The sequence below is a fragment of the Apus apus genome, chromosome 2 (genome assembly GCF_020740795.1).
Source record: "Apus apus isolate bApuApu2 chromosome 2, bApuApu2.pri.cur, whole genome shotgun sequence".
NCBI lineage: Eukaryota > Metazoa > Chordata > Aves > Apodiformes > Apodidae > Apus > Apus apus.
Window position 1 is genome coordinate 78,205,546 of NC_067283.1, and position 22,671 is coordinate 78,228,216.

Consider the following 22,671-nt stretch of genomic DNA (forward strand, 5'->3'; position numbering starts at 1 on the left):
TTTTAAAACTCCATATAAACGCTGTTCACACAGACAGTTCAGCAGAAGTCCTGCACCTGGTTTGACATTACCCAAAACAATGCTATGGCTTGGCTGACTAGGGTCCTACAGGAAAGGATGTGAGGATCTGATGGGCAGTGAAGTACAGGCAAGGCAGCTGTGCACCCTCGCAGCAAGGAAGGCTTCCCAATGGCCAGGCACAGCTGGCAGCTCAGGGCCGGGGATCCTCCTCTTCCGTTGCAGTAGGACAGGTGTGTCCAGTTTTTAGTGCTCTAAAAGAAGAAGGTCAAGAAAATGCAAAGTGTTGAGTGGGAGGCCACTGAGGTGCTGGAGGATCTGTTTTGCCAGGAGACAAGAGAAAAGGCACCATATGGATCTGTTTGCAGCAGCAGAGGAGCCAATGCCAGGCTTTCCTGGGAGGTGCACAGCAACAGGGTGGGGGATGGTGTCCACAAGTGGCAATGAAGGAAACTCCCATTGGATGTAAGAGGGAAGTTTTTCACTGGGAGCAAACTTAAGCAGTGAGACAGCTTACATAGAGAAGGACCTCCATCTGTGGATGTTTTAACTTATCTGGAAAAGACCCTAAAGCAGTTAAACCTAACTTGGGAGTTAGCCCTGCCTTGGGAAGTGTCTGGACTAGACAATCTCCAAAAGTTCCTTTTAACCTACGTTTTTGCTTTTATTGTTCAGTCTGCACTCCTATTTGCAATAAGTATTTACTTTATAATTTTCTATTTGTAAAAACTGAGTTCTGCAGTTAAGTGGTAACTCCACAGGGATAAAAGCTGTTCCTAAGTCTCTAGCCATATACTTCTTTGATAGTCATGACATGGGAATGTACTGTATCTGTCAAGTGCTCATTTCTAGCCATCTTGGATATGAATGTCCACTCCAAACTTCAGTAACTGGAGAGACCAGATTAGAGAATTAGATAGAACCACTTTTGCAGTATACTTTTTTACCTACACTGATTAAGAAAACAAGCCCCCTTCTGCTAGAAATACATATTTCTGTAGAGAGTGAAGAGTATTTGTGGAGAGGTAAAAGCATTAGTGAATGGAAAAATTCTAGACTTGGAGCCACAGGAATGATAAATAGGACTTGCTTGTAACAATAGCGAGAATAAAACTGATTTGTAGAGTTTGATGGCTTTGAGGACAAAGGAGAAGATTAACCTGCAGTGGTGAAACAAAATGTTTTTGACATCTTGGGGTAAGATACAGAAAATAGAGTCTGATTATCAGGAGGACCAAAATTGTTTTGGCACTGACGTAATATCTGAAGGAAAGAAGTTTAAGCCCCATGGTTCAAAATTACTCAGATGGACAACAGAGAGTTCTAGAACATAAAGAGAAAAAGCCTCTTTGTGTGCTTTAAAATATCTTAATTTCTAAGATAACCCTCTTATTTAATGGGACAGAATTTAAAGTTCTGATTTCTCAGAGTTTAGAATGACTTTGTCCCCTCAAACAGCATGCCACTACAATTAATATTAATTTACAGTTAGGCCTGACAGAAAATACTACTTTGTAGAAGTGAGTTGGGACCTGGCCAGCATTAAGCAAAAGGAAGCACGAGCTACACTGAATGATTGAATTTACTGCTTCACTTCTGAGTATGTTTAATATTTTCCAAAGCAGCTGCATTGATAATCCTAAGTAAATGTTATGAGTATAGTGTATTGTGCAACCTTTGGAGAAATCTCAAACAAACTTACTGTTATCTCCTCCCAGCATATGCAAAATAGTGTGGAGAAAATAGGTCTCTTGTAGATGGATGTGTGGTCATTGCATTAGCCAAGATACCATCTTTTTAATTATTTTTGGTCTTTTTCAAGTATATTTTTTGTCTGCTTTAAGTTATGTGGAAATGTGTTTTTAAAACATAAGGTTTTGAAATTATTTTTCTAAGGTAATTTCATCCTTTAATTTTGATATTTTAAATTTTATTTATCTGAAATATGAGACCTAGGAACAGCCTGATATCAGCTTAGTGAATTAACTTAGGTTATGATTTGCATGGACTACTGTATTTTGTCTTCTCTCTAACACTGTTGAATGTATCAGCTGAAACCTGATGGAATCATAATTGAGTTCAACTGCCAGCTCTGGCCAACTACTCGAAAGTAATCAAAGGTTTCTATTTCTCAGAAGCAGTAAGAATACTGTATCATTTTTGCTGTTGCGGTGTCTCCTAGAAGTCTTTACATTTATTTCTACTTTTTTTGAGAAAAGATAATTTAGATTTCATTTTTTCTTCCCAGCATAGAAATGAAATTAGAGTGTGTTTTATCCAGACAGAAATTATGAAAGTAGACTCCTACCTTTTCTTTTCCACAGAAGCAGTGTGTCATGTGTGTGAATTTATTACAGAGTGCTGATCATGGAAAAAGAAAATATGGCATGTCTTCAGAGTTTTTGACTGAATGCCTGTATTTTTTATAATTTGAAGGGTTAAAGATGTGGAGTTAGCATCATAGTAACATTGCCTTGCAAGTGCCTTTGATGTTCCCATCTGAAATTTATGATCTCTAGTACTGAGACAGGACTATAAACACTTATTAAACCAGTTACTGAAAAGGGATTAAAATAAATAAATAAATATTTGCCATACCATCTTAGTAAAATCTTCTTTTTAATTTCTAGGTGTTGTGAAACAAATGGAGAATGCATTTTATCTGAAGTAAGCGGAGAGAAGTGCAGCCTTCTGGCTAGAGCACTGTTCAGGAGTCCAAGAAGGTGAATTCACTGTTTCCTTGTTCGTTGCAACAGAGAAATTTTTAGTTGGTGAAGCATTCGGTATTTATTTTCATTTAATTATGGGTCTTGGTTAGATATGTATCCAAAGGGACTGAACCACTGCCTGATTTTTACCACTGGGTCCATAGAACTTGTCAAACAATGACCTCTCAGAGACGGGCTTTACATGTACACGATTCACAAGCTCTGGAGACAGCTGATGTAGCTGTAAGATGAGTAAGGAAGGGAAAGAATCGGGAAGCACCAAGGTAAAAGTATCTGGACTGCCCTTTTAAGGGACTCTATTCACAACACCTCCCTTGGTTGCATAATAGATTTTAAATGCTGCTGAGTTCAGCAAGCTCTTCATGTCAGCTGCTTGCTTGTATGACTGTAGTCCCGGAACAAGTCTTATCTTTTAAGGATATCGTTTTATTAAATGTTGCAGTTTGCCCTGTGAGAATTCTCCTGGTTTCTTCTTTTTATTGGTTTTGACTATTCTGTAAATGTAAGATAGCACAGAAAACTGAAGGGTCTTGGAGTTTTTTTAGTTCCATAAGACAGACTTTTTTCTTAAAGCCATAGCCAATCTCTAATAGCGTTTACTGTTGTGTCTTTGGTATTCTGCCACTTCTTTCTCTCATCTATCCTCCAAAACTTTAAAACTATGGTCTGAAAAGCTGTCTTGGCTGCTGTTGAGTTTGTTGGAAAGATTACAGCTCCAAGCCTACCTCGATTGCTTTTCACCACATCCTGCTAGAAGTTGTTCTATTCTTCTGAGAGTAGAATTGCATCTGTAACCCCTCCTTAACTTGTTCCTGTTAAATAACCTGCATTTAAAAACAAAGTTTAATCTGATACTGAAAGTTTTGACTGGCACTAGGACTGGCTATGCATGAGGTAAAGATCTGAGGATGCAGCAACAAATGGAGAAGAAAGATGGCAGTGAGCAACTGGAGCAGATAATGAATTAAATGAATGAATGAATGAATGAATGAATGAATGAATGAATGAATGAAAAAAACTTTTTCACTTAATTCACTGTCAGCCAAAAAGATATCTAATAATAACCATTTATAGAAGTGTGAAAAGATGGGTGTAAAACTAGCAAAATATGTCATAGATTTGACAAAAATAATATTTTTTTTCCTAGAATTAATTTTTTTGTTTGTCTCACTGTGATTGGTCACAAGTGCAAGTTTTCCTGCATAACAATGTATTTTTATCTGGTAAGCAAGTGGGCAAAGATGCTTCAGTATGAGATTAGTTTTTATTTTAAATGCTCAATTTCAATTTAGTGAATTGGGGAATGAACCCTGCTTAATCAGCAGGATTCACTAAAATTAATTCTGAGCATAATGAGCCAGAAATTTTGCTGATTAATGCCTGATACAGCATCAGTGAAGTAAAAACTATTGCATAGAGTGTAACTTAGATATAACTTGTAAACATGTGCAGAAATATTTCTTTGGCAATTTTAAAAATTCTTTCAAGTATTTCCTAGTATCTGAAGGTCTGCATTCTTGCTGTCAGAAGTTATTATTTGGCCTGCAGGTAGTACAGTTGACAAAATGTCCCTTGAGACTGAATATTTTTTTTTTCTCTCCTCAAAACACTTCTAGACAATTAATACTCTGGAAATTTTGAGGCATTGATCATGGTTAATTCCAATACTGTTGTAGTAGCAATATGGTTAAATGCTCTATGTCATATCTGTCAGAAATGCAGGCTTAGTCAGGAAGATAAAAAAGACTATACAATTAGGTGGATGTATGTTTGTATGTGTCTGTGTGGTTATTTGGGCTCATATGAAGGTTTACTTTCTGGTAAACAAGCACAAAATATATACATGTGGAAAGACACCAGTACTACATTGTCCATATCTCATAATATGGGGGGGGGGGGGTGTTTGTATTAGTTTGATTTTTTGTTGTTGTTGTGTTGTGTTTGTTTTGTTTGTTTTGTTTTAAATAATAAGAGACCTCTTAAATTATGTTCATAATGTATTTAATGATTTTTGGTAAATCTGTAGAAGAGTACTAAGTCTGTATATATAGCTCTCATGTCCTAATGAGTTGACTCATTAAACAGTGAAGTAGAGTTGCTTTTGTAGCTAGATGTACCAGTCTGGTTATTAAAGAAAAAAGTTTATGGCATACATAGTGCTCTTTTGAGAAGTTGTTTCATTTATTTTGTCAACAGACACTGGTAACTGGTTAGAGCTGATAAAATAATAGGAGATTTCTTTCCTGATTCAGATCAGTTCATTGCCTGAGTTAGCTACAGGACTGCTTATTTTTGTTCTTAGTTTACAGTTCTTCAGAAACCAAATATTTTGCAGTCTGTAATCACAGAAAGTTTAATACACAGATCCAGTTAAATTTTCTAACAGAACATTTATAAAGAAAATCTCAAAGTTGTTACTGACTTTGTTTGTCTAGTGCTACAGACTTAGTGAAAATTGTAGAGGAAGGAAGATCTAGGCACTGATCTTTGATTTCACAGATTCTTAACTTTATATAGTACAAATAATTATGTTGCAGTAGTGGGACAACTTGGTCTATAATACTGGCATTGTTTATAACTACCTTTAATGTTACTGGGGTTTTTGTGGGTTTCATTTTGGTCTTATTTTAAAAAAGCAAAAACAAAGAAGAAAGTGGATTTGCTGAAAATGTTGCCCTGGCTTGGAATATCAGGTTAGTACAATGAGGTATACTAGCACATTCTCAGGAGTTTTCAGAGGTAGAAGACTTCGCATAGACTGGTAGCTGAGTAAAAGAAGTCTTCCAGTGATCATTAAGTGGATGCTTATGTACATTCAAAACACTCAATAACATGTGGGAATATTTGGGAAGAAAGAGGAAGAGGTTTTTAGAGTACTATAGAGGCTTGGAATGCTTAAACGAGTACCAAATGTCTTGGTCATCATTTTTTGGTCAAAGTGGACAATAAGGAGAAATGTAACTTTTTATGCTAGGACTTAGGTTGTACTGGGTGCATTTTTATATTCCTGGGAAGCAGGATATTTTTAAGAAGAACAAATGTATTGATTAAGGTTAGCACTTGAGGAAATTCAAACACCCAAAATTCCTGATATGTGATACTATGAGAGGAGCAATAAGGAGAAGTACATCTCAAAATCTGAAAGTAACTAATAACCTAGAAAATATTTACAGTTTAGGTCATTAATCTAATGGTATTATATGGTATCAGTAGCAGCAACTAAGTAATCAAAGAAATAAAAGGAGGTAAATAAACCTCTGTGTATACTTCCACCATTGCAAAAAAACAATTTGATGCATGGAATAATTCTTTTGGGAGCACTTTAAACTTAATAATTATCTCAGGATTTGGCTGCAGTATTTTCTATTTTTTACTTTTTATTTTAATCTTAACTGCAAAAATAACCTATGTTGTAGGGAATAAACTTTTGGCATAATATTGTAGTATTTTAATTTAATTTTTAGAGTAGGCAGTAGAACCTGCTATGTGAAGCTTTTCCAGGGAAAAGACCAATATACAGCTTACTTCCTTGTAACTCTATGAAACACTTTTTAGGTTAAAAAAACAACAACAAACAAACAAAACCCCACGAGAAACAAAAATAACCCCCCAAAACCCCGGCACAGGTATCTCTTGATAGTTTAAAATTTGAAAGGAATTGTTTTGACCTTAGCAAGGCTTTTGATAGAGTCTCCCATAACACCCTTGTAAGGAAGCTCACAATCTTTTATCCCATATGTGGGATAAAAGAATGGATAGTGAGATGGATTAAGAACTGGCTACACAACAGACCCCAAAGAGTGGTGGTCAATGGTGCAGAGTCCAGCTGGAGACCTGTAAGTAGTGGAGTCCCTCAGGGATCAGTGATGGATTCAGTCCTGTTCAACACCTTTATCAATGACCTTGATGACTGGACAGCATGTCTTCTCAGCAAGTTTGCTAATGACACAAAGCTGGGAGGATTGGCTGATTCACCTGAAGGCTGTGCAGCCATTCAGCAAGATTTGGACAGGCTGAAGAGCTGGGCAAAGAGGAACCTAATGAGATTCAACGGGAGCAATTGCAGAGTCCTGTACCTGGGAAGGAGCAACAACATGCACCAGTACAGGCTAGAAGGTGATCTGCTAGAGAGCAGCTCCACAGAGAAGTGGAGCCTTGGAGTCCTGGTACACAACAAATTATCCATGGGACAACAATGTGCCCTTGTGGTCAAGAAGGCCAATGGTATCTTGTGGTGCATTAAGAGGAGTGTCTCCAGCAGATCGAGGGAGGTCCTCCTCCCCCTCTACTTGGCCTTGGTGAGAACTCACTTGGAGTATTTTGTCCAGTTCTGGGCTCCCCAGTTCAAGAGGGACAGGGATCTACTTGAGAGAGTCCAACAGAAGGGCTATGAGAATGATTAAGGGACTGGAACACCTGCCTTGCAAGGAAGGGCTGAGACCTGGGGCTTTTCAGTCTAGAGAGAAGACTGAGGGGAGATCTAATTAATGTCTATAAATACATGAGAGCTGGACATCAAGAAGGCAGGGACAACCTCTCTTCACTTGTGCCCTATGATAGAATGAGGGACAATGGATTCAAACTCGAGCACATTAAATTCCACTTCAACATAAGGAAAAATTTCTTTACTGTGAGGGTTACAGAGCACTGGAACAGGCTCCTCAGAGAGGCTGTGGAGTCTCCTTCTCTGGAGACTTTCAAGACCTGTCTGGATGCCTTTCTGAGTGATCTGCCCTAGTTGTTTGGGGTTTTTTTTTGGTCCTGCTCCAGTACGGGGGTTGGACTCAATGATCTTCAGAGGTCCCTTCCAACCCCATATATTCTGTGATTCTGTGATTTTTTTTATAGTAATGAAAAATTATCTGATTACATATTTTATTATTACAAGGTTAATTCTTCAATTACAAATCTGCTCCTTTATTGTGTTGGTTAGTGAGACCAACTCATGGTTACAAATCTTGTGTAGAGAATCCAGAACTGGGAGATTTAGGCCGCTGCGTGATTTCTTTTTTTCACAGGTCTTCAAGCTAAGTTTTCAAGTAATTAGCACCAACCACTGGTTTTAAGATTCACAAAATTTCTCATTAAGGTAGTAAATAAGGGTCATTTCAATTCTGAAAAGGTTAGATATTTCTGCATAATGGATTTCACCTAATATTTTAGATAGTAACACCTTGATTTGAAAGTGAGAAGTGTATTTTATTTTGTAGTTATATAGTCAATAGATCTTAGCTTATGATTTAATAAGGTTCACTTATGAATAATGGTGTCTGTGGAGATTCTTATTGTTTATTTCCATTTAATGAAAGGAAGGAAGAAACTGATGAGTAAAAAGATGACTATTTCATATGAGCCTGAGTGACAGGCAACAGGCACCTAGATCAGCACTCTCAGCCACTGATGTCATACTGCTGTGATGCAATTCCGTAGCATGTCAACAGTTCTGTAATTTTATGCAGTGTTTGTTCATTGTATGAATTACATACATTTACTCCATCAACTAAATGAACCCAATATGGAAAGAAAAGCAGCCAACATATATATAATGAAGTTATTCAAATGTTTGAAACATACTACTGTGAATTGCCATGGTTGGTGATGCTTCTTACATCTCTGCTTGAATACAAGTTATAAATACAGTTCATTTGGATTATATACTGTACAGCCAAAGAAAGACATTTCAAATTGCACCTGGCCCTCATTTTTGAAGAGTGATAAGCCTTTAATATCATGAGATATTTTGCTAGTCGATGTTTGGAAAGGCTATTTACCATTCAATGTATTGCCTCTTAACTACATATGTGGTTTGCAAGTGCTTTGTTACCTAATCTGTAAAACAATTACATTATTCACAATTGACTAGGTCTTCTCAAAAGTGCAATGATATGATCATATATCTAAAACCCGTGCTTTTTAAAAATTTCAAATAGTGTATTTTAGGGTTTAGATCTGGTGTGTATTTCAGTTGCTAGATGCTTTTAGTTTTTTAGTTAACCTTACAGTACAAAAGTGTGCTTTAAAGTAGAAACTAAGATTTAAATTTTGTGCTTTGAGGCCAGTTTATGCAAAGTGCTGTAGTGATGTATCCAACATTCAGAGTAATCTCTGTTAACAACTATATGTTTGTTTATATGTTTTAGCTTCTGAAGCTCATTTTAGCATTTTATTATCTTTTCGTTATTAATACAATTTGTATTCTCCTCATTGCCTAATTATCTCACATGTTGTCAGCAAGGTCTACAGGATTGCAGACCTGCAGAATGCATAGGTTTTCTCAAGTCCATTGATTGCTGGTACTGAAAAGCAACCTAGTTTATGTATATGTGATATATTTTCCATAAGTATAAAGCATATATTTTTTTGGCAAATACCATATGGAAAGGCATTGATACTCCATGTCATCTTTTATCTTTTTTTACCACAAAATGGTGTCTGAAATACAGTGCTTCCATACCCATAAAAGGACAGATAATAAACATATAACTTGAACTACTCAGATACTTCAGCAACTACTCCTATAAGCAGTAACTTCAGCAAGTTGTCTGTTTTACTTATTAATTTTTTTTCCCCGAGAGGAAAAACTGGTCAGCTTTGAAGTGACTTTATAGAAAAACTGCAGAAACCTAAAGCTTATATTATAGATTCATATGGTTAAAAATGTTAGTCATGGCAATGATGTGGAATTTCCTATCTGCTAAAACTGCAACGGAAATTTACTATGTTCATGATCAGAAATGTCTGGGATGTGGATTTATCCAGTTCAACAGTATAGAATTGGCATGTAATCTTGAATCAGCTTCTGAACCTCTTGGCTGCTTTTTCTTGGTACAGCATTAACAGTGTGTTATATTATGTCAACAGCTGCATGGAATTTCATATATGCAAATGTTTATTTACAGAGATATATGCATGCTGAAAAGAATGTTTATTTAGGAAAAAAAAATAAATCTCAGACATATCCAGCCATAATTCTCACCATCTTCACTGCTCACCCACTTTATTTGACATATTGTCTTATTATATCACTTTGCCTTACTGCCTGAACTATAAATCAGACTTTTTATTCACCTGATAAAGATGCAGTCTAGGTCTTCCTCTAGAGAATCAGGAGTAGAGCTGCAAGTGTGAGTCTAAAGTTTAGGAGCTGGGATATTATACAGGGAGAATTTGTAAGTCAAACTCTTAAATATACAGGTTCCTTGAAGATTTAGGCTTTAATATTCCTCAGGAATATTTTTCTTCTGAAGAGTCAGAGTGGTCAGAATTATTATTCCTTTCCTATTAGGCTGAGATAGTGTTCATCAGTCTCAGTGCAACTGCTTCATAATGTCTAACAGGATAATTACACCAAAGGCACAAACTAATTAATTACCTAGAGTTCACTGTGAGGAGCTGTTGTTCATGTTTTCTTTATCTGTGGTACCGTTAAGTATTATGCAGAAGTAGACTTCTAAAACCTAATCTGTGAGGCTTGAAAGACTTCTGATATGTGCCAACAAAGCTCAGAGAACTCTCACCTGGATTCTGATAACACTGAAGAAATTTTAGTATTTTCTTTTCTCTGTATTGCATGTTTCTAAATGTTGGATCATTATTGCTCAGAGCCCTGCAGAGGAGTGCTACAGAAAGAAAAAAATCTCAGAGGCAGCATACAAACTCGTATTCATACACTCTTGCACCTGTAGTCTCACAAGCAAATAGTAAACTGATTTAAAAAATGAACTTAAAATATTATGCTTTATGGCCATTAATATTACCTTTCATATATTATTTGCCTTATGATACCACCTACAGGCCATTGTTAGGATAATGCATGGGCCTGGGTATTGCATTGATAGAACTAAAAGTAGACTTTGTTGGAATTGCTGTGTCCTGTAGTTATATCTAATCTAATGTTAATAATCTAATGTTAAAGCATTGCTATTTTAATATAATTACTTATGTAATTTTGTGTGTGCAGCTGCTTAGATATACATTTATGGATATTTTGTAGATCTTTTAAAAATTACAGACTCACAGAATCACATGAGTTGGAAGCACCTCTTGAGATCATCTAGTCTGACCCACCCTGCTCAAGTGTGGTCAGCTACGGAAGGTTGCCCAGGACCATCTCCAGTTTGGTGCTGGATATTTCCACATATGAAGATTTTATAACCTCACTAGGCAACCTGACAATGCACACTAAATATGTATACTTGTCTTCATTTGGAATTTCCTGTGTTTCGTTTTGTGCCTGTTGTCTCTTGTCCTGTCACTGGGCAGCACTGTAAAAAATCAGGTTCCCTGTTCTTCATTCTCTCCTTTCAGGTGTTTATATACATTTATAAGATACTCTCTGACCTTTTCTTCTCCAGGCTGAATAGTTCCAACTCTCTGTCTTTTCTCATGCTCCACTCCTTTCATTGAACTCTCTCCAGTATGTACATGTCTCTCTGGTACTGGGAAGCCCAGAACTGGACCCAGCACTTTAGATATGGCCTCACCAGTCCTGAGTAAGAGAGGAAGGGTCACCTCCCTCAACATTGCTGGCAGCATAGTGACATAGCAGTGAAAGAAAGGTGTGTGACATTATGGTGTTTTATCTGTCCTTTTCCAGTAAGGCTACTTTAAACATTACAAAGCTGGAAATGTCTGTGCACAGATGTTACTATGTTTTCAAAGTCAAGAGAAATCAGTATTTAGGAATATTGGATAAGATTTTCATGCTGTAGAGCCCATCACTCAGTAAACATGCTTTAATGGAGTTAAGAAGGAAGATAATTTCTTTTATAAGGCTGTGGAAGACACCATTTAGAATGAATTAATACAAAATTGCTAGCAGAATTTTGCAGTTTAGGTAAGTTTATAGCTAATTTGATCTCATTCCGTCATAGTATTGAAACTAATGAATAGCTTATGGTGTCACTATTCATAAACAGCCACATTACCGCTAATAATATCCTTGAAAACTTGAGACATATCCTTTGGAAAATGACTTATGGAAAGCCATGTAGTGGCTTCTTGATACTTTAATTTCTATGTGCCACATTGAATAATTCATTAGATTTTCTTTTGCAATGAAGATAAAATGCAATCTAAAACTTAACATTTCATTGGTTTCCTTGTGTGGATGCTTTCATTTGGTTTTGATATGATTGTCATAATTCCAGCACACAGCTGAAAGAGTCAAAATTATAATTCTTCTGGGTTTGAAAGAAAATTAATAAGTGAGACCAAATCACCAACAAAGCTGGTGTGAACAGCAAATAATTTCTGATGGAGTCAGGATTAGCAGAACATAAAATATGTTTGTAAACGTGATGCATAAGGGCTCAACTTTTAGCATGGTGCTAAAGGAGAGATTTAAACTGGAGTAGTGTTTATGGAGAAATTGTGAGCATGAAGTATGACACAATCACAGAATCATAGAATATGCTGAGTTGGAAGGAACCCATCAGGATCATCAAGTCCAACTCCTGTCCCTGTGTAGGGCACCCCAAGAATCACACCATGTGCCTCAGAATGTCATTCAAACACTTCTTGAACTCAAGCAGACTTGCTGATGTGACCACTTCTCTGCCCTCAAGGGAGCTGACATAAAAGAAAGTGCAGAGATTTATCTGAAAATTCAGCAAAAAGATGATGGATTTTGGACCTAGACTGATACTAAGGTGAAAGTTGAATGTAGTGCTGCTCAGTGGAAGCAAGAGAGTAGCAGAAGGAAAAACTTAAGTGAAGAGAAAGAAAGCATCTACCTTTCATCTAATAAGGGCTGGGTGAGCGAGATATGTCTTTTTAAAGGTTTGGCTGCTTCAGACACATCTTACAGATCTTTGTAATACTTGGAAGGGTGAATTAGCTGAGATGATGGTGCAAAGTTCTTTGTAGTTTTGTTTTTAGTTAATAGAAATATTTCCTCATTTTGTCTCTTTCCCCATTGCCTCTGGTCAGGGACAATACATGAGTAACATTTAAATAACAGGCTTGAAAGGTCATTCAATTATAAAATCCTTTAGGTTGGAAAAAACCTTTAAGATCATTGAGTTCAACAGTTAAAGTAGCACACTGCCAAGTCCACCACTAAACTATGTCCTTAAGCACCACATCTACACAGCTTTTAAATACCTCCAGGGATGGTAATTCAACCACTTCCCTGGGCCACGTGTTCCAGTGCTTGATAACTCTTTCAGTGAATAATTATTTCCAAATATCCAATCTACACCTCCCTTGGCAAAGCAGAGGACATTTCCACTTGTTCTATCACTTTTTATTTGGGAAAAGAGACTGGCAGGTCATAAAAAGATACTGAATTTGTATGCAGAGGCCATAATACTATCTACTACTGCACTACTACTGAGGGGGAGATAGTGGAGTACATCTTAATGAAAACATTTAATTTACAGCTTTTCAAAATTGCTTTCCTGCATTTGTTCTGTTCATTATGCTTAGGAAGAGGGTTTTTTGTTGTGTCCTGTGAGTAATCAGATTTAGGAAGGAAGTGATCTGCAAAAGATTTTTCACATGAAATATCTTGTTATTTGTCACACAGCCATGAAGGTTTGTTTTTTTGTTGGTGGTTTTTTTTTTTTGTGTGTATTGTTTTGTTTTGTTTTTTTCTGAAAAGCTTGTGTTCATCACAAATACTGTTGTATAAAAAGAGATGAAGACAAGATCTCTGGCCGATGACATTTGCAAATGATATCAGTTTTCAGAGGTGGAAAATGAAAGAGTAAACTTGAAATAATTTACAGTGTGGAAAGTATCCTATTTATCAAGTGAACTTAGTAGTTGGTATTTCTGCAAGTTTTTTATATATGACCCTGTACAGTTTATTCCAAAGAACAGTCTCACTGAGCACAGACAGAAAATATAGTTGAAATGGCATTTTGAAGGGAAGGTTAAATCTCCTTTTCAAATACTAATTCAAACTAGTATTCCTGACAAATAGTGCTACCTAATGTCCTATAGAATCTAGGGATCCAGCATATCTTTACATTGAGAAATTTTAAAGGCTAAGCATATCCTGACACCTTTTAAACACATTTTATTTTATAACACTGCTTTCTGTTTCCATAGCTCATAAAAAATATTATTAGAGTTAAGCAGTTTATGAAAAGACTGTATTCCAATTATGCACCTGAACTGTTGGACTATGACTGATGAACCACATAGTGTTGGTTGCTCTTTGTCTTGTTTTTCTTACCCTCAGAATGCTAAATAACGTTAAGTATACCAAATCACTCAACCATACATATTTATGTATATTTGAAATATGAAGAACATCGTACATACTTAAAATCCTGTATTCCTTCATAAATTCTACATTTTTCCATTTATATTATTATGTTTGGTCTACTAGAATAAAAAGGTGTTGACAGTAATACGGTGTCATGTATGTATAATATGTTTCTATATGTTTCTCCCAAGAAACAGGAGAATAGTAGTCCCTTTACAATTTTATTTTATTTCTTTCATGGAAATTAAAGAACAATAGAGTTTGTCTTTAGTGTATTATGATGATTTTTTTTGAGAGTCCTTACTATTGAAGGAAACATTATTCAACCAATTAAATTAGATAGAATATAATATCCAGTAGATAGTTAAAATAGTGTGTACTGTTTGCTGACATAGCTGTACAAAATTCATGGAGTTGCTACTGGCTAATGAATAAAGTGAAGCAGATAATAATATCAGTTGTTCAACTGTTTTGCAGTACTGAAATGCAGTTTCGTGTTTCTTCTATCAGTGGAAACTGTTTCTTGGCATGCGCTTGAATATGTACTTCTAGATATCCCGATTTCAAATGTGGCTTATTAGAAGCAGCTTGTGCATAATAAAGATCATTGTCAGGTATTTTACTGGATAGGTAACAGACTGGTTTTGGTACTAGTCATTCTTGGTCCTCAATGAGTTTTGCTGTGTTTACTGATTCTCTGACCACTTTGCACATATAATGATCAGATAGTATAAAGCTGTACACGGGAGAGTGTTTTATCAGTAAAGGGAATTTATCCAAAAGATTCAATCTTAATTCTGGTTCATCCAGTGTGTTTATAGATTTCTCAAAGTTCTTCTGTAAAATTCTTGTATGGATATTTGGTTGATACCTGAGCTGAGGTAAATTAATACAGTTAGAATGCTTCTATGGTCTTTATTTTGAGATTCTTCTATAAGAAGGGGATAACATACCTGAATTCTGTGACTGGAATGCTGCAATGGATAGCTATAAGCTCTTCAGAAGGTATAGGCAAGGAAGGAGAGGCAGTGGGGTGACTCTGTATGGTAGGGAGTGCTTCGATTGTATAGAGTTCAATGACTGTGATGATAAAGGGTAGTGCTTATGGTAAGGATGACGGAGAAGATGAATAAGACAGACATCCTGTTGGATATCTATTATAGACCACCAAATCAGGATGAGGAGGTAGCCAAAGCATTCTGTAAGTCTCTGGCAGAAGTCTTGCAGTCACCATCCCTTGTTCCGGTGGGGGACTTCAAGTTGCCAGACATCTGCTAAAAATACAACATAGCAGAGAGGAAACAGTCTAGGAGTTTCCTTGAGTGTGTGGATAATAACTTCCTGATATAGCTGATAAGTAAGCTTACCAGGGGAGGTGCCTGCTGTTTACAAACAGTGAAGGACTAGTGGAAGATGTGGTGGTTGCAGGCTGTCTTGGGCTTAACAGCTATGAAATGGTATTTCTCAATCTTTAGTGAAGTATGGAGGGGTGTCAGCAAAACCTCCACCACGGACTTCTGGAGGGTGGACTTTGGCCAGGTCAGAACATTGGCTGAGAGATTCCCCTGGGAAACATTCTTGAAGGATAAAGGAATGCTGGACACGCTTCAAGAAGTAAATCTTAAGGTGCAGGAACAGCTTGTCCCCATGTTTAGGCAAAATGGCCAGCCTGGCTGGACTGGGAGCTTTTTATTTGATGTGGGGAGGAACATTGCAATCAAAGGTGAGTAAAAGACTGAAGTACATAATGCCTTCTCTGCCTCCGTCTTTAATGATCAGACCAGCTACCAGTAGGGTATTCAGCCTCCTAAGCTGGAAGATAAGGATGGAGAGTAGAATAACCCCCCATAATCCAGTAAGAAGAAGTTAATGACCTGCTACAGTGCCTGAACACTCACAAATCTATGGAGCCTGATGGGATCCTCCCAGGAGAACTGAGTGACCTGGTGGAGGAGCTTACCAAGCCTTTCCCATCATTTATCAACAGTCCTGATTAATAGGGGAGATGCCAGACAACTGAAGGCTTGCCAATGTGATGCCCATTTACAAGAAAGGCTGGAAGGAGGATCCAGGAAACTACACACCTGTCAGCCTGACCTTGGTACCCAGAAAAATCATGGAGAGGTTCATTTTGATTGTACTGGCATGGCAAGTGCAGGACAGCCAAATTATAATTTTAAATTATAATTTAAAGTGATTAAGCTCTTGCCACTTGTCCTATGAAAACACAATTTAAGGACTTAGGTCTTTTAGACATTGTGAAAAAACCTTCCGCCACTCATGTAATGACATTTCATTTACATGACCTAACCAAGATTAACACCAAGATTAACCAAGATTAATTATTTGTCTTCCTTACTAGTGGAGGAGTTTGAAAATTTCCTATTTAACGTAAACTTTCATGAAAATTTATTAATTCTGTACTTAAATTACATAATTGGAAAATCTCTACAGTGAAAATTTAAACTTTTCAGTGAATGGCCCATTGGTGATGATTCTGTTATAACTACTTTCAATAAGCTAATACGTGCTGTAAGCTAGAAGGTGAGCATGATACTAGTTCTATCTCTAAGTACCTGAAAACTTTTCTATTTTGGATTTCACTGTACTTGATAACAGTTGCTTCTTTCTTTGCCATAGTTGGTCAGTGTTTTCACTGGAACAGAAAACTTGAATAAAAAATGTCCTTGTAACCATATTATTTTACTTCTACGTCTTGGGAATTGTTTTAAATTAAAATGTTAATGGAATATCTCCAACTATATCCCTGCAAAATGGTATCACTCCAGTCACAATGGAAATGGAACAGTTGTCTGCTTCCTTTTTTAACTCTGAACTGCATGTGTTGGTGAATAAACAATTTAAACTCTAAAAATCATCTGGTAAAATATTTTAACATCTGAGAATATTTCTTCAGCAGCTATTGTTGGATGATCCATTTTAAACAAACATATCAACCGTAGTTATTCTATTTATACAAAACATAAGATTATTTCTGCAGCCAACTGGATAGGAAATGTCTTTGATGGACCGGCTGCACTCTTATCACCAACATAAGCCAACACATGAATAAAGCAGTAATAAACTGTGTATTTATCAAGGAGCCACTGTAATAACATTGGTTCCAATACCTTTTTTAGCTGATGAACTCACTTTTCTCTGTTCCCTCTGAAGGGCAATTTATATAAACCCATAAGCTTCTTTGCAGGCTCCCTGGTAAACACATTGCTTGTATGTATTTCAGTATTGAGATGTTTCTTAATATCCAAAATGGCAATGAATTATGTATCTCAACACTGAAATATTTTGCTTTGCCTGACTTCTGATAACAAAGCTACTGCTTTATTATAAATGGACACAACTTGAACAAACAGAATAAAAGTAATATACTTTTTTGAGATTTAATTTGATCTGTTTTGCTCCATATACTGCCTGAGTGCAAAAATAAAACTAAAATAAAAGTTTAAAAATAAAAATTAAAAAGCCCCACAAAATAAAAATTACAGCCTTTTTTTTTTCAACCCTGGATTGTAGAAAAGACTTCAAGTACATTAAAAGTTAAAGACCTGTATTTTTCAGCCTGGATTTTGGGTATGCTATTTGCCATAACTTAAAGAATATGCATTCATTAATAACGTCTTTAACATTCTTAGCACACCTACTATATGGCATGAAAAAGCTTCTATTTGTGAACTATAAATGTAGTTTTGTATTTCTTTGTAACAGAAAGTTATTGTCACATGAAAATACCTTTTTTCCTACTAGTGTGAAATAATACCATTTTCAAAAGTATTGAGTAAAAATGTATCTGGAAAAAACCCAACCTAAGGTCCTGAGAACATGATTTTTATTTTATCAAATACATTTCAGAAAGGAAAGTATTAGCTTTTGAAACCATTATATTTCACAGAATTATAGAATATCCTGAGTTGGAAGGGACCCGCGAGGCTCATTAAGTTCAACGTCCAAGCCCTCAGAGGGTAACCTAAAAGTTAAACCATATATCTGAGAGCTTTGTCCAAATGCTTCTTGAACATTGACAGGCCTGGTGTCATGACTACTTCCTTGGGGAGCTTGTTCCAGGGCTTGGACACTCTCTCAGTGAAGAACTTTTTCCTAATATTCAATCTGAACTTCCCATGATGCAACTTTAGGCCATTCTCTCACATCCTGTCACCAGTAACCAGAGAGAAGAGATTGGGACCTCACTCTCTGTTCCCCTTCATGAGAAAAATGTAGACAGCAATGAGGGCACTCTTCAGTCTCCTCTTCTCTAAGCTGAGCAAATGTCATATTCTCAGCTGCTCTTTACAAGTTGTGTGCTCTAGGCCTTTCAAAATCTCTGTTGCTCTCCTATGGAGAGATTCTAATATTTTTGTATCTTTCTTATATTGTGGATCCCTAAACTGCACACACTACTTGAGGCAAGGTCACACCAATGCTGAGTTGCAGTTGGCCTTTTTGGCCAACAATGCACATTGTTGACTCGTATTGACCTTATCATCAACCAAAATCTCCAGATCCCTTACACAAACATTGTGCAAGCAGAGTACTTTTTTTTTCAGAATATAACCAGTGATATTTTTTAGCTTTTTCTGTTAGATAAATGATTGGATGAAGACACTGTAGTTCATAACTTTTGCCTATTTTCTATTGTTAATGCTACTCATTATACATTAAGATCTTACTACACTGTACTAGATGGAATAACCTTTGCAATTAGGATCATCTGCTATACAGGGAACAATGAGTTTTATATGAAAAGCATTGGGCGGAATATATTCATTATCTGTCAGGCTTACCTTAGTAACTTGGTTTTCCATAGCTTTATTCGTTCAGAAAATCTCTGTATTGCTCTACATTTTTCTTCTTGTGAAAGTAGTAACAGCAGCATGTTGAAATCAATTTTTAAGCCTTTTATTATGACTTTGATATACAAATACTGAGCTGGTGGCTGTGTAACACTGTTGCTCCCCATATAGTTAGAGATTTTTGCTGGTTGTGCATCTGGTTCCTGAAGAGTTGGTTTAAATTAAATAGCCTTGACAAACATGATACAAGTATTTGGAGAGTATAAGATAAAAAGGATTCTTAGTTGTAGGTACATTACAACTGAAATCTTCAGTCTGTCTCAGTAGGATCCAATTGACTTATTAAGCTCACACCAGAGTACACTGCTCTGCTCTAAAAGAGCACCTGCGCTTCTTTTGCTACATGCTGCAAGGAGTTTTTTCCAGCTCAGATAATAATTCAGCTTTTTTTCTCTGCTTTTCTCTGTACAGCTTATTGCTGAAATACTGAGCTGGGAAGGAAGCGTGTGGTTTTTCACTCCCTATTCTTTTTAGCCTGCTCCATCAGCTCCTTCAGTACACTTCGGTGGATCCCGTCTGGCCCCATACACTTGTGTGTATATAACTGTTGTATCAGGTCACTAACCATTTCTCATTATGGGGCTTCCTTTTGCACCCCATCCCTGTCTTCTAGCTCAGGAGGCTGGGTTCCCTGACGGCAGTTTTTCTTACTACTAAAGACTGAGGCAAAGAAGGCATTAAGTATGACAGCCTTTTCTTCATCCTTTGTCATTGTTTCCCCCTGTATCTGATAAAAGATGGAGACTCTATTTCCTGAGTTCCAATCAAAGCTTTCTGTTCAGCCAGGCCAGTCTTCTTCCCCAATATGTCATCTTTTGGCACATGACGACTGTCTGATTCAGCACTTTCTAGACCCCTTTGCCCTTCAGGTCTGTTTCCTGAGGGACTATGTCCACCAGTCTCCTAAAAAGGCCAAAGTCTGTCTTTCAGAAATCCAAGGTAGCAGTTCTGTTGACCCCACTCCTTACTTCTCCAAGAACTGGAAGCTATAATTTTGTGATCACACAAAGCCTCCAACTATCTCATCACCCACAAGTCCTTTTCTGTTCACAATCAATAGGTCCAGCCGTGTGCCTTCCCGGTTTGGTTCAATCACCAGCTGCGGATATACTTGACCAGACTGAGTTGTTGTTTCCTTTACAGGAAGCAAGAAATGGATCATGTATTTGTACTTGCACACTATGTTAATGTCACATTGGTAAGAGCTATTCTGAAGTTTCAATGGGTAACAAAAAGGGGGTAAACAGGTGATTCTGATTAAGAAAGCAAGTGTGATTGGAGGATACATGTGAGTATGAGGCTGGTTTGATATTTCTAGCTGGAACGTGAGAATAATAAGTAACCTGACAAATAGATTTAAGAATAGTCCTGGGTGTGCTATCTGTCTTGTCTAAGATAAGTAGATGAGAAGTATTGAAAGAAGGAAATAAGAAAGCTCATTCTGTCCATTTCTGTAACCATCTGAAAGAAAAATAGCTTGAAGAATGATTGTGATAAATAATTTTCTTATTAAAGTAGAAAAAAGAGGACAAACACAAAGGACTATGTGATTAAGCTTCCACTTAATTTCCATAGCAACCAATAAAAATAAAAGTTTGACTGCAGTATATCATCTTCAAGATAGGCAATTGCAACTCATGAGGTTTAATTAGAAAAATGAATATAAAATTCAATAGTTTCCATTTAGAAAAAAGAAAAAACAAACAAACAAAAAAACCAAAACAAGACAAATCCTGGTATTCTAAATACTAGTTATGAACACCTTTTCCCATACAATATATAAATATAAAAATATGTGAAGTATTATATTTGTATTTTAAAATAGATATTTATGTTAATTTCCAGAATACTTCTTGAGTATTGTAGAAAGAGAAAATTCTTCATAATTGTATGAGGAGCAATGTGCTCAATTCTGAAGGTGAGAGAAAAAAAGAATCAAATAAGTGTTTATGGTATTGGCCCCAGACTACATCAAAGATAGTACCAAACATTATGAAACAAGGAGAATGAAGTGCAAGGTTTGTTTTAGCTACATTTTTAAGATTATCAGCTCCTCTGCCTGAGTATGAAACACTTGTCCAAAGTTTCAAAAGCCCCTGTCATCAACTTACTGGTATTGTACTGAAAGACAGAGTAGCCAAGAAAACACTAAGGCAAAAATGGGATCTGTGGGCCGGATCTTGTAGTAACAGTGGAAATTTTAAGTGAAGAATAGATTTCAGAAAGGTGATTTTTGTACGTGTGTTTTGTTTGTATTTTGGTTTTGTTTGTTTGCTATTTTTAAAATGCTAAATATCACACCTTCTTATAAATATGACTGGATAGGCTTTTATCAGGAGTGCACATCCACAGAGTCTGCAGCAGATATGCAAGAGTTCATGTCCTCTAAATTTCTCAAAAGTTTGGTTGTTTGGGTTTTTTTGTTTGGTTGGGTTTTTTGCTGGTTTGGTTGGTTGATTGGTTGGTTTGTTGTGGGTGGTTTTTTTTATTGTTGTTGTTGGTTTTGTTTGGTTATTGTTGTTTTTTTTTCTTTTTTTTAAATTAATATATTTATTTGAGAAGATTTATATTAGCATCTAGCTTTGCACCTCTTCTTCAGTTTAAACAAAGTTAGTTTGGGATATCCATTTAGCAAACTGTAAGCAAACTCTTCATAGTATAACACATTTTTTATCTATAGATAATTTGACTATTTACTATAACTTTTATTATATCATAGGAAGTACAAGGTTTTGTATGAACTTGTTTTCTTTCAAATCAGAATATATCCTCAATGACTGCACTAAAGAATCTGTTCTATTTGGGGGAGTGCTTTTTCTGCAGTTAACGGAGTACTCTGAACAAATGCTTGTGCTTTTCTACATCCTACGCATAAAATAATTCACCATGACATTGACACCCTTTATCTGCAGAGCCATCACAGAATATTATAATAACATTCCTATAACATGATGGGAGTTAATGCATTTGTTTCGGCAGAGCTGGAGCTATACTTGGTGCCAGATCACATATTTCATGATGCCAGCCAAGAAGATAATATAGTAGGATGATTTTTGCATACTAAAAATCAGCCTAAGAATATTTTCAGTCCTTTAAGTATTCAATTCATGCCTTGTCACCAATTATGAAGATAGAAAGCAGATACCTTAAGCTCCTTTTATCCAGCTCAGCCATTCATTTTGGAACACTGAGCAGTGTGGGTTCTAGTAGGATGTTCTGATTACTACCAAAATCCCAAGTTATAGGAGAGATACTTAACATTAATGAGTCATGACTAGAAAAAGCAGGTGTTTTCTTATTACCTACCTGAAAACTACATAGGTATCAAATTTTTGTAGCCAATTTTAACTGTTAGCAGAACAGTAATATTAGTAGCGCCCTTACAATGCTGCATCTCAGTTTTGATAAGAAAAAAAATATTTGAACATTATTTCTTTCCCTATGTTTATATATGTCAATGTAATTTTCATCCCACAAATACCTAAACAGGTAAATTGTTTTTGGTTTGGTTTGGTTTGTTTTGTTTTCCTTTAATTCTTTATCTCTTAATAATAGTAGCTTTACTTTGCAGCAATATTTTTTTCTACAATGGAGTATGTTTCCCATCTGTAATTGTTACGCTGCCTTTGTTCATTTCTCTGACTTTCAGTGTTCTAACAGAATGCAGCTTTTTATTTGGAAAACCAACTGCACCTTATTATGCATTACTGAATAAATAAATATAAACATGCTAGTAATCTGGGAAAAGGACTGCTTGGTATTATTAGAATCCAATCAGGAAGAATTTTTACAGCCTAAGAGGTCTGAAACTTCAAGAATATTAGGTATTTGTTGTTAT

The 22,671-nt window shown here is 36.2% G+C and overlaps 1 protein-coding gene across 4 annotated transcripts in view; it reads left to right on the forward strand.

The window, feature by feature from the left end:
• LOC127380455 (cadherin-18) overlaps nucleotides 1–22,671 on the forward strand; it is a 265,704-nt gene that overhangs the window by 12,436 nt on the left and 230,597 nt on the right. For all 4 annotated transcript variants that reach the window (XM_051609377.1, XM_051609379.1, XM_051609380.1 and 1 more), the window contains exon 2: nucleotides 2,649–2,741. The gene's annotated coding sequence lies outside the window, so the exon portion shown is untranslated. The remainder of the gene's footprint in view (nucleotides 1–2,648; nucleotides 2,742–22,671) is intronic.